The sequence below is a fragment of the Lutra lutra genome, chromosome 6 (genome assembly GCF_902655055.1).
Source record: "Lutra lutra chromosome 6, mLutLut1.2, whole genome shotgun sequence".
In the NCBI taxonomy this organism is placed as follows: Eukaryota; Metazoa; Chordata; class Mammalia; order Carnivora; family Mustelidae; genus Lutra; species Lutra lutra.
The window spans coordinates 97,705,875-97,718,731 of NC_062283.1; the positions used below are offsets into that span (position 1 = coordinate 97,705,875).

General features: G+C 36.8%; 1 protein-coding gene across 1 annotated transcript in view; it reads left to right on the plus strand.

Annotated features, from left to right (window-relative positions):
* Positions 1-2,724, plus strand: part of STXBP5 (syntaxin binding protein 5) — a 185,388-nt gene extending 182,664 nt beyond the window's left edge. The window contains exon 29 of the transcript XR_007127922.1: positions 2,715-2,724. The gene's annotated coding sequence lies outside the window, so the exon portion shown is untranslated. The remainder of the gene's footprint in view (positions 1-2,714) is intronic.
* Positions 2,725-12,857: the final 10,133 nt, after the last annotated feature.

Consider the following 12,857-nt stretch of genomic DNA (forward strand, 5'->3'; position numbering starts at 1 on the left):
CTCTGACAAATTCTGTATATTACATCCATTTGAAGTTTTGCATCATCTTAATTTCCTGGGTTTGCATTTCTGTTTAAAAAGTGTTTTCAATAATGGTTATAGATATCACTGAGCTATGATTGACATCTTAATTTGCTTTTCTTTATGGATGTGGAAAAAAAATGCTGCTATTTGTCTATGTTATGTGTAGTATATTACAATTTAAGTATAGTACATTGTAGTAAAGAAAGAAGCATTTCTTTTGCTTAGACCTTAATTGTAGGTTTCTCTGAAGTTCTTTTGTGTAGATATGTGAGTGTTTTAAACAAGTCTGAAAGTGTTACACATTTTTAGGTTACAAGGGGTGAAGGGAAGACAGCTGAGGAAAGGAAGATGGGAGACCCCCATGGAGTACAGAGCTTTACCCTGAGTTCCAGATTCCATATATGTTTTGCTGAAGGCATTTTTTCAATGACATTAGAAAAGCTATATCCAAAGGTAAATTTTTTGTGGCAAAGATTTATTTTACATTTTAACTTTGGGGATTTTGTTTATTTGTTTTTGCAAAATAAAGAGCACTGAACTTTAAACTTGAATTTTTTCTGCACTTTTTTAGGTAATGAAAACTTTTTATTATCATTTAATCCACATTTCTCAGTTAAAATCAAATGATACATATGTATAAAACATAACAAAATCATGAATATGCTGCTAGCTGCACCTTTAACAATTAAACTGATCATAGTCTTAAAACCTTTAATAGGGCTTTATATAGTTTTCAAGGAAAAAAATAGTAAAATCATTTGCTGTATGTTTCAGTGTTCTAGGTCTTACTTAAATTATTGCAACACTTTCAGATTTGTTTTAAGATCATATAGTAACATGTTATATTTATACATACTGCTAGAGAATATACTTTTAATTTTAAAATGAAATTTTTATAAATGTACTCTTTAATTTTAAAAATGGTGAACTTGTTAAGTTTAAGTCAAAGTACTTATAAAGTATGTATATTATCCATACAAAAGTTATGTTTTACGCTTATACTAAGAAATACTGGTATCTCATATCGAGATACAATTAATTTTAGAGAATCATACATTATTCAAAAGTCTTCATGCATTGACAGGAAAGATAATCATTAATATGGTTTAAAAGAAACCCTCTATTGAGCATTTTCAAATATTAATTTTATTTTGGGAAAAATGCCCACAACAATAATTGCAAGATTTTTCTCACTAACTGCAGCTTGCTGTCGGACGCCTACCTTAACTATTGTTTTAAGAAATATATATATTTAAAATAGTTTTCCAGGTATTTTCTTCTACCTTTTTTAAAAATAAATTTCCAAAAATGAAAACAGAGTTTATGTATTTTTGTCAATGAAGGTTTTTATTTTGTAGTTTATAGAATTTGTTCCTTATCAGTTTGATACTTGATCACTATTCCTAGACTTTTTAATCTGTATTTACTTTGAAAAAGAGCACTTCTCTATCTTAAGTGTCCTCCTTTTGTTCTTTTCCTTTTTAGAGTGTTTGTTCTCTTCGATTGAAATTTATGCCCACAAATAATTTTTTTTCATTTGAAAATGAATGTGAAGATACTGTTTACAGCTTTTGTTAATCACACTTTTCATCACTGATCAATTTCTTGTAAAGTGCTATGGGGATTATTTTTCCTGTGAATATTAATGATCTTATTACTGCCACAGAAGTTTTCAAAGTTCTGTGGACAGAAAATAGTTGTAACAACGACAACAAAAATTAAAGGGAAAACTTTAGTTTACCTTTCTCAGCTGAATTAAATAGTTTTAATAACTTCCCAGTTACCGGGGTTATAACATGGCTTTCTTCAGTTACTAATACAATCTTAAATTACTTGGCACAATTCATTTACAAATTGAGTGCAGCAGTCCAGAGCTACATATAATTGCTCTTTTTATTGCATATTGCACTACTATTACATTGGAAAAATCATGAATGTCAGTTTTGCTGGTATTTTGCAATGAATGAGGCTCACAGTTTAAAATTTTATAGTGTATGAGATGTAAATAAGTCAGTACTAATTTATTGTAGATTGTTTGGCTCAGGCATTTAAAATGGACATAGGCTAATGGCAATGGAATCCTCTTTGACTGGGAGTTTCATTTTTTTAAATATACTTTGCTAAGTGTTTTGTGTTGTTCGAACTTTGCTTCAATTGAAGACAAGGTGAAGAGTTAAAAAAAAAGACTCAATATGTCAATAGAAAGCAATGCAAAGAGTAAATCATATTTTAAATTTTTAAAATTTTTTTTGTAAATAAATGGTACTGTGATACTTTAGGTGTGACCTCTGCTTAACATGATAGTTAGAACCAGAAAAACATTTCTTTCTAGTTATACTATTGGTTCATTGTAAATGCATCACCAAAACAATATTAAAAAGAGCAAGGATAAGTTTTCCTAACATTGTCCACGTCAGGGGCAAGCATGCTTGGTATAGAGCTCTAGCTTGTGTCTACCTTAAACCCGCAGGCAGTTTCAGTTTTTGCACTTTTTTTTTTTAATTTTGTTCAGTCCAGTAACTATCTTAAAGGTATTTGCTGGAATATGTATTTTAAATATGGTAAAAAAAAAAAAATCTCTGTGTACTGTTTCATTTTAAACAAAAACAAAAGCACTATTGCAAACACTAAAAATGTGTTAAACTTTGTAGTTATTTTGCATTCCTGTACTTTACAAAATGTCATCACAGCAAAAGGTTTAAAATTAGGTAATGAAATATTTTTGTAAATAAATACCGTTAAGCTGGTATTTTAAAAAATGTATTATAATGTTTCTGGAAAATGTTCATATATATGTATATGAATGTCTCTTTATGCTGAAGGGCTCTGATTGGGCAAAATAAAATACTCTAATCTCTCCTGAAACTAAACAAGCCCTTTTTTCTGGAAAATCTGTTTTAATTTTTTCTCCGAATTGTGGAATTAATCCCATTAGTTTAACCTAAGCAAACAATAGTTAAAATAGATTTCTACATTTGCAAAGATAAAGTCAATTCAAGTAAGAAGAACTATTTTTCTTAACTAGGTGGGTTTTTTGGTAAAAGTCATGTCCCCTGCATTGGGTGGGGTGAGATCTCCCTATTGTAGGAACTTAACAGTAGATGAACACTTCTTGGCCTGTAGTATGTATGGAATCCCCTGGGCATCTTGTTCAAAGGCAGATTTGGATTCAGGGTATTTGAGGTGGGGTCTGACCTCATTTCTAACAAGCTCCCAGGTAGTATAGATGCTGCTGGTCTGTGGAAAGTACTTTGAACAACAAGATGTAGATAATTTCCATAACAGGCATTTTGCCAGTTAATAGTAGTGTCCAACTACTTGTACCAAGAATGAATATCATATTCATGGATTTAGAATAATATAACTCAAAGAAGACCAAATACTACTTACTGTCTCCATTGTATTTCCAAGTAAAGAATATGGTAATTCTCTTATTAAATTGAAGGTTTATTTGGTTTTGAAATCTATAATTTTACTATCCACACGGTGGCAGTCATGTCTCATCTTATCATCTGAGCCTTTAATAGGTGCTTACAGTAGCCTGTAACAAGGGAAAACCAGACATTGCAAAAGACTAATTTTCATTATAATTAATTTTTATTCAGAGAGTTATTAAAGTCTTGGATATGGAACAGAAAAACATGTATTTCTAAGCTATTTGTTATAAAGTTATACAGAGCATTTAATAGAATGATCTAGTTTATTATAAAAAATTAGTATTTTTCCAGAAAATCTAGGCATAAAGTGATAATTTTAAAAACTAAAGAAAGATTGTCTTCATGTCTCTGTTCATGGTCTTTTAGAGAACCTCAGTTGGTGTGTCCTGTGTAAATAATATAGTGCCATCCACTGTTTTATAGAAACATAACTCTTCACAGGAGTTTATAGGAAGATTCTGATTATTTTTCATTACTTTAAGGATAATATCATTGCTACATCATTGTACTTTTTTTAGTTTTAGTACAAACGTGATCTTTTAAAGAAGAAAAAAACCTCAAGTCATTTTACTTTTCATACTTTATCTGCATAAAATCAGTACTCTGTGTTCACTCAAAACACAGAAATATTCTAACCCTCAGTTTTGGTCATCTTATATAATTCTTAACTATTTATAAAACAAAGCAACATAGTCTTTAATAACTTCTTTTTAAACCAACATAATAGTAAGATATACATTTCATTAATAAAAACAAAGTTTCAGATAACACAGAATATGTTGTTAACTAGCAAAGGAAAGTAGAGAAATACCAAACTCAGGTTCTTCATTTTCTTTCTCTTGCAACATTTCTGTTGCAATTTTCTATCATCCATGGAAGACCTAAAACTCTGCTTAACAGATATTCTGAGGGACAATCAACAGCTTTATGATCTCAAAATGCATGTGTGTGTGTGTGTGTGTGTGTGTGTGTGTTCCCAAAGACCCCTTTGTGCAGCTCTCCCTGATGAAGTTCATCTCTGAGTCTTCTCTCCCTCTCCCTCCCTCCCTCCCTCCCTTCCTGCCTCATCCAGTTCATTTCTGTCCCTCTATCTCTGATGATGCCTATCACCCCAAATCTCTTTTAGTGTTTATTTTAACCAAACACATTTTGCCACTTTAGGGTGGCAGGGAGTTCTATTATTCTCAGAGGGTTCCCTCCTAAATACTGGTGAATTTGTAAATCGTTTTTATAAACAATAATCCTATCCCTATTCATTGCTATAACCTCCAGACACTCAAAGTCTAGGCAGATAAAGCAAAAAACAAAGAGAAACAGTTTAGCACACAGAGGATGTGCACTGAAGCAGAGATTTTGGAAGCAAGGCACAGGAGGAGTGTAAGGTGTTAGAAAGCACTGTGCTGGCAGCCCTCAGGTCCAGTCCCAGCCACTTTTTTTTTTTTTTTTTTTAAGATTTTATTTATTTATTTGACAGAGATCACAGGTAGGCAGAGAGGCAGGCAGAGAGAGGAAGGGAAGCAGGCTCCCCGCCGAGCAGAGAGCCCAATGCGGGGCTCGATCCCAGGACCCTGGGATCATGACCTGAGCCGAAGGCAGAGGCCTTAACCCACTGAGCCAGCCACCCAGGCACCCCGAGTCCCAGCCACTTTGCTAGGGTGTTTAACCAGACCCTTTCAAGACTGAAGTGTCCCAAGAATTCATTAGCATGCATTATATGCATGGGTATAAAAGAAGACCACATTTTAAAAAAATGTTGCCCTCCATGTTCCTTTAATAATAATGTGACTACAAAAATCATTAGTCTAAGCAAGGGTTCTCAAATCTGAATATCAAAATCTTCCAGAAACCTTGTTAAAACATAGATTGCCAGGCTACACCCCCCAAGTCTCTTACTAAGACTGGAATGGGACCCAAGAATTTGTATTTTTAACAAGTTTCCAGGTAATAGTGATACTGCTGATCCCCAGACCACACTTTGAAAGCCCCAATCTACAGCAATGCTATAGAACAAGTTCTCCATAGCACAGGTATTTTGGATGTTTCCTTTACAATGCTCAAATGAAACTCGTATTTGCCTCTACATGTAATCCTTTAAAATTGATACAATCTCCTAATACACCAAAGATATGAAATGAATGTGGGTTTTAATTTAAAAAATGGATTTCAATATGTAAATCCCAAAGTTACACACTAGAACAACAACAACAAAACTTCCCACAAATGTTAAAAGCACTCCCAACAGGGTGACCCCTGGGATGCACCCCCAACTTCTACCATGTGAACTGCTGAGCCAGAGAATAAGACCAGCAGCAGGGCACGTCGTTTTTCCTAGCTGTTCACATCCAGTGGGGCTGCTGAAAAAATGGTCATAAATGTTATGCCATGATGTATATAAGAAAGTATAGAAAATAAGTCTTGACTTAAATGCTAGTTTGGATTTTTTGTGTATTTGCATTAATCCCTGTAGTAAATTCATGTTCCTTTTTACTTAATCCATGCTCTTGAGCTGGTCAGAGTGGATAAGAGAATAGGACTTTCCTTTATAAATTTTTGCCTGAAACTCACAAATCTTAATACCTTAATGGTGTGGTTCTCCTAACAAAACTCCTCTTGATAAAATCCACATATAGGACATAACCTTACTAACAGTTAGTCTATGGGAAACTTTAGTGCTGATGACCAAAACTCAAGGAGTGATTATTGGTTAGTTGTTAGGCAAGTAGAACTACCTTGTATTTTACTCCAAGTTCATTAAACAGTGGCATTATCTACATCCCCTTTCAAATGACAAGCACTTTGGCCCGAAGGCCAGAATTTCCATCCTTGAGTTTAGTACCGAGTCACTCAGCCTCTATCTACTTGCCTGTTTCCATATTTGTAAAACTAAGGCCTGAATATTGGTCTTACCTACCTCACAGACTTGCAGGGATATAATAGAATAACCTCTGAAACTCATTAGAAAACAAAATTAGTCCACAGACATAAGGCTTTATTAGCTAAAGAATATTATTCCCTTGAAAGCTTTGTGAATCAGAAGTATATTTCAGCAATAAAAAAACAAGTAGCAAATCTTGTATCAGGATCAGCAAATCAGGGAGTATTAAAAGTGCTATAATGAGGATAAAACCCACAGATATATTTAATAAAATAATGAATGGGGATCAATGAATTTAAAATGTGTTTGAATTTAATAAGCACCTTTAGTTTCAACTGAACTTCTTCTTTGTGGTATGTTACTTCAAGATGATTTATTGCCAACAATCATGAAGATACAAGATCTTACTAAAATTAATATGCAGTTTCTTTTCAAATAGAACAAGAATCCCAGTGCCTGGCATTTTTTTTTTAAATAAATACAAATCTATAAATTAATTTTTTTTCTCTCTGGTATAGAAAGTAAATACTTTCTTGGTGTTTAATCATAGCATATTTGATATTTTTCAAAGGTCAATGATAGATTATCTAAAATATAAAAATTGTCTGAATTTAGGATATTTTATGGAGCAGATTACCTTTGAAAGACTTTGTTTCTACTTAGCCAGTAAAAGATAGACTGGATCAGGCCAGGGTCCCAGCCCTTTACCGCTGTGTACCAACAATATGACCCTAAGTTATCTAATCTTTTTTAAAACACTTCCCTCAAATATTAAATACAAATAAAAGCAGTGCCCGTTTTATAAGCCTATTTTAAGGGTGCTGTGAAACTCAGCAGAGGGACCTCACTGTAAAGGCACCCCCTGTTCACCAGCCTGAGAAGTGGCACGGCGTCCAGACGGGCACGGGCTCTGAGGAGGGAATGCTTTCAATCCCTGCTCCACGCTATGGGTGTCAATCAACTTCAGCAGGTTATTAAGCTTTTCTTGCATCAGTTTCCTTGTCTATCAAATGGTAGTAATTAAGTCAGGATGTGAAAATGCTCAGCGTCGTATCTGATGGATACGGCGCCTCTTAAACTAAGTAGCCACTGATAGCAACATACTGTTATTGGTGCCACTAACAAAAACGCGGATGATTATAAGGCATCCTGACTTTCAAGATGTAAACTACATGAAAATGGGTCTACATCTAGAATTGATGAAATATAGTAGGAAGCACTCAAATATTTCCCATTATTAGGAGAGCTAGAAATAACTTGTACTTGTAAACACATACAATTCCTAGATCAAAACCACCTCGGGGTGCAGGACAGAACTTCTAAAACTCCCCCTCTTCAGTATTTTCCCAGGCACAGGTCTCATTCATGCAAAGCTCCGGAAGCTGGGACTCACATGGCTCCATCTTAGGTAAGGTGGTGTTTTGGGAAACATAATACAACATAATGCAATCCAACATAATACAATACAAGATGAAAAATAATTTTAGAAGTATCTCATTCTTTATTTAACTCTCTCAGAAGATGCTAAGGAAACCCAATTCCTAGCCCCAAAACATTTCTCATAGCCATTCACTCTTTTGAATTTTTAAACCCGTCGTACTCTGAACACTTTCAGATGCCAAAAACTTCAGTGTGCTCTCTCCCTCTCTTCCCGTAGACTGGTGCCCAGATATGCACAAAGAAGAGTGCCCTAAGTCCTCTCCCCGCCTTCTGAGTATCAGGTAAGATATTGTCATTCTGGGATGCTGGACACTTGGGGAGCTCTCTCAGACCCTCTGCTACACCACGCCACCTGAGCATGTCTGCTATCATGCCATCACAGGGCGGGCAACTCCTCTGAACTCCAAAGGGAAATGGAACCTCAGTCCTCCCAACTCTTAGGCCCTCAAACTTTTCAGAGTCCTATTATTCCTTTACTCTCCCTGAAGCCGACCCCTGATGGGTGTCAGGCTTGGAGTCCTGTCTTTTTCTCCACTCCAGCCTGTAGGATTATTGTCTTCTCTGAACAGACAAGAGAAGGTCTTCTGCATGCTTCCTGTTTTGACCAGTCCTCAGCTCATCGGTTTAACCCCAAGCTGTCATTTACTCAAATTCTTTTTTCTTTTTTTTGCCTCAGCTATTATCTCTACCATGAGCTCAAACATTCCATTCTGAAGGGTGCCTGGGTGGCCGCAGTCAGTTAAGTGTCTCACTCCTGATTTCAGCTCCAGTCATGGTCTCAAGGTGGTGAGATTGAGCCCCATGTTAGGCTCTGTCCTCAGTGGGAAGTCTGCTTGAGATTCTCTTTCTCCCTCTCCCTCTGTCCTCCCTTCTGCACGCGCTCTCTCTCTCTAAAATAAATAAATAAACCTTTTAAAAATACTCCATTTTGAAAGTGAAACATAAACTTTAAAAAACCTCAACAGGTATTTATCAGTCACCGAGATATGTCAGATTCTGTTTTCAAATATTGGAAATAGAAAAGCAAACAACACTGAGACCCAGCCCTGGAGTTTACATCCATTGGCAGTGACACTTTTCTTTCTGTTTCTTCAGGAAAAGTCCTAAGTTGAGGACAAGGAGGGCGATGTGCCTTTGCCACCTGAGCAAGGGAAAATAGGAATTTTATATGCGGGGTGAGGAAATATATCATTTAAAACATTGCAGCAGGGGCGCCTGGGTGGCTCAGTGGGTTGAGCCTCTGCCTTCGGCTCAGGTCATGATCTCAGGGTCCTGGGATCGAGCTCCACATCGGGCTCTCTGCTCTTGCAGGGAGCCTGCTTCCCCCTCTTTCTCTGCCTGCCCTTCTGCCTACTTGTGATCTCTCTCTCTCTCTCTGTCAAATAAATTAAATCTTAAGAAAAAAATTGCAGCATTATCCCACCAACACATTTATTAAGTGCCTAAACTCCTTTCCTCAGCACCCACATCTAATCGGTCAACCATGTGTCCACATGATTCTCCAATGTGGCCTCTTGCTTTCCTCCCTGCTCTGTGGTGGCCTCAGCTTCAGCTTCCTGGTGTTGATTATCCTCCAAACTCATCTCCCTTTTCAGGCTCCTCCCTATCTAGTATGTTCGATCCCAGCTCCAATTAAGCTATTCTCCTTTTAAACTTCCCTAAGGCTCCTCCTATGACCTACACTGAATTGTAATGCTTCAATATGGCACTATGGTTCCCTAACCATCTACCTGCTACATGCTGTGATTCTGGTACCCTTTATCATTCCAAACCCATTTCCTGCATTTACCTCCTGCCCTAACAACATGTGCTGTCAATTCTCTGGACTCCTGCTCATGCTTGGACTACCCTTCCTGTCTTTCTTAGCTTGGAAAAATCCTACTAATCCTTTATCGCCAAGCTGCAATGTCATTTTCTCTTGGAAGCCTTCCAAGCTCCCAGAAATGATTAATTACTCTCTTCTCTCTGCTGCAATAAACATTTCCTCATACCACTAGTTGGATCCTTATCACAATAGGGTTCAGTTACTGGTTCATGCATCTATCTCTTTGATCATGAGTTCCTTGAGAAAAGAGATTGTCTTATCTAGATATTGGAGATAATTCTGGCATACTACCTCTTAGTAGGAGGTGTTAATATTTGTTATTAACTTGACATTACCCAAGAGCTTATGTGTACATATACATATATAAATAATATTTATACATAGGCATAAGCTTTCATCTAAACCCACGTGCACATATATCTTTATATATTTCATATTTTATCCAAATTTTAATACTTCTGTATTTCTGCCACAGTGTTTAGTGCTGCTGATATCTCCTTTGAAATTTCCTTATAAATACAAAATTGCCTTTATTTTAAATGCACTAACATTCTATTTGAAGGCTTTTTGAGTTTTGACAGTTCTGAAAAACTGACTGGTTTCTGAAAGCTTATTATTAATTCTATAATACTTTATATTCTGTACTGTGTATCTATATTTAATACTCTGTTTAACTTAAATAAGATTTCCTACATGGTTAATAAGACACAAGTCAAATATGTAAGTCAGAGGCAGGAATCTATGCGATGTCTAGTCAAGTGATATGACGGTTTGAAGTAAGCAGTCAGACACTCATTCCATTTCATAATCACTATTTAATTCTCAGAGAAGAACATTTAAATTTAGCTTTTTAGATGAAAAAACTAGAACAGTATAATCCACAGGAGAATCATTTTAGTCTTATTTCTCTTATTGTCTTTCTTTCTCATTAGTCTGTGAAATACTTTCCTATGGAAACAAGCAAGATCCTCATTTGAAACTATAATCTAAAGAAAGGTAGAAATGTAATTGAGTAAACTAATAAAAATGGGTATCATGTGCTAGGCTAAAGATACCTCGTTTTTAACGAACCACAACTTCCCAAGTAACTAAATTCACTTTGAATTTCTAGGTTGGTAGTGGAGGTCATAATATAAGGTAACTTTGGCTGACTAGAAAATTTTTTCATAATCCTGGGTGTCCAAAATCTGGGTAGTAAAATAGCTCCTTAAGAAATTCATGTTCTGTCTCCATACGTAAAACTGACGTGTTATTATGATTATAACTAATACTACACTAATGTTTTAAACCATAACATAGATGTCATTACAACTAATTCAAGAGGAACAAAATCACTCTGCAGCTATGTAAATGTAGGATTCCAAACCTCACACTTGGAAAACCCTGATGTCAAAAGAATTCAGAGTAATATGCCAAGAGCCACAGGGCTAGTGGCAAAGCTAAGATTAGAATTTCTCAGAGCATAATCCAATCTCCACATGGTCTAGAAGGCCCTACAGACCAGCCTCTTCTTGTTCCAATAGCCCTTGTTCTTCAACCATGCTAAACTCATTTCCTCTTCAGGGCTTCTGAGCCTGTTGTTCCTTCATCGAAAACATTCCTTTCCTGTCTTTTCGCAGGGCTTGCCCTTTCTCATCTTTCAGGTTTCCTGCTCTAGCAGGCCCTTCCTGAATTCTGTGTCTGAACTCAAGAGTCTAAAATAACCTCACCCTGCGCCACCCTCCACCTGCCCTTACCAAATCATCCTCTATCAGGGAACCTATTCTATTTCTTCAGACACTGACCACAATCAAAAGTGTCTTGTTTATTCATTTCTTAGTTTGCTTACCTGCTTCTTCTAACAGAACATAAGCCCCATGACAGCAGAAGTTTGGACCATTACTGTTCCTTGCTGTGTTCCTAACCCCACAATGAGGCCACGTAAGCAAGGCAATCTTATTTATTGATGAGCTCAGATCTCTTCTGTCTTGTTTAACTGGGAGAGGGAAGGAACATTGAGCTTAGAATTGGAAGAAGGAGCTTTGTGTTCTGGGCAAGCCACAAATGGTATCTTCCTTGCTGTTCTCATTTTTGGAACAGGAGAAACAATGGGCTCCTACTACATGGCTGTTGAGAGAAAAAAGCAAATCATACATGTGAAAATGCTTTAAATAGAAGCATATCTGTATACAGATAAGTGACTTCCCCCATGCCAGACTTACTCCTTCTTTAAATCTTCTGGACACCAGTGCTATTGTCCTCAGTGATCCTTTCAGACCGTATGCACTTGTTACTTTCCCTGAGGCTTGGGCCGAGCAGGCAGGTAGATGGATCTGGCAAGATTCCAGCATCAGCTCACATTTGCCTGGAACCCACTATCCTCTTCAGTTGCAGAGGGTCAGTGCTTTCTTTGTGTCAAAAGATGATTACTGCCTCACTTCTCTTGTCATGGCTTGAGGAAAGAAAAAAGAAAAAGGAAGCTTATTGATGCCACTTACTTCTGGTCTACGTCTATGTGGCTAGGGAAGCTTACTCCACTGTGAGAACTGTGCATTCTGAATGTTGAGACACAAAGATGGAATCAACTCTCTCTCTCTCTTTCTCTCTCTCTGTCTCTCAATCTTTGCCTCTTCATTCCCCCATCCCCTAATTTTCTGGCCCTTAGCTTACAGATGACCCTTTAACAGTGCAGGGGTTAGGAACCCTAACCCCCATGCAGCTGAAAATCCATATATAACATTTGACTCCCCTCCAAAACATAGCCTACTCGTAGCCCACTGTTGACTGGAAGTCTTTGCTAATAACTGATAACACAAACAATCCGTGAACACATGTCCTGTATATTACATGTATGATATACGATATTCTTACAATAAAGAAGCTATATTTAAAAAAATGTTATTAAGGACATCATAAGAGAAAACACATTGGGGCGCCTGGGTGGCTCAGTGAGTTGAGCCTCTGCCTTTGGCTCAGGTCATGATCTCTGGGTCCTGGGATTGAGCCCTGCATCAGGCTCTCTGCTCAGTGGGGAGCCTGTTCCCCCGCGCCCCCGCCTGCCTCTCTGCCTACCTGTGATCTCTGTCAACTAAGTAAATAAAATCTTTTTTAAAAAATCTGCATCTAAGTGGACCTATTCTGTTCATATCTGTTGCTGTTCAAGGGTCAGCTGTCATTAATTCCCAGAAGGACTGTAATGGGAACATCTTTTCCTTCAGGGAAAAACTCTATTATCATCAGGATATACTCTAATCCCCATGGCTTCAACAATCCCCAA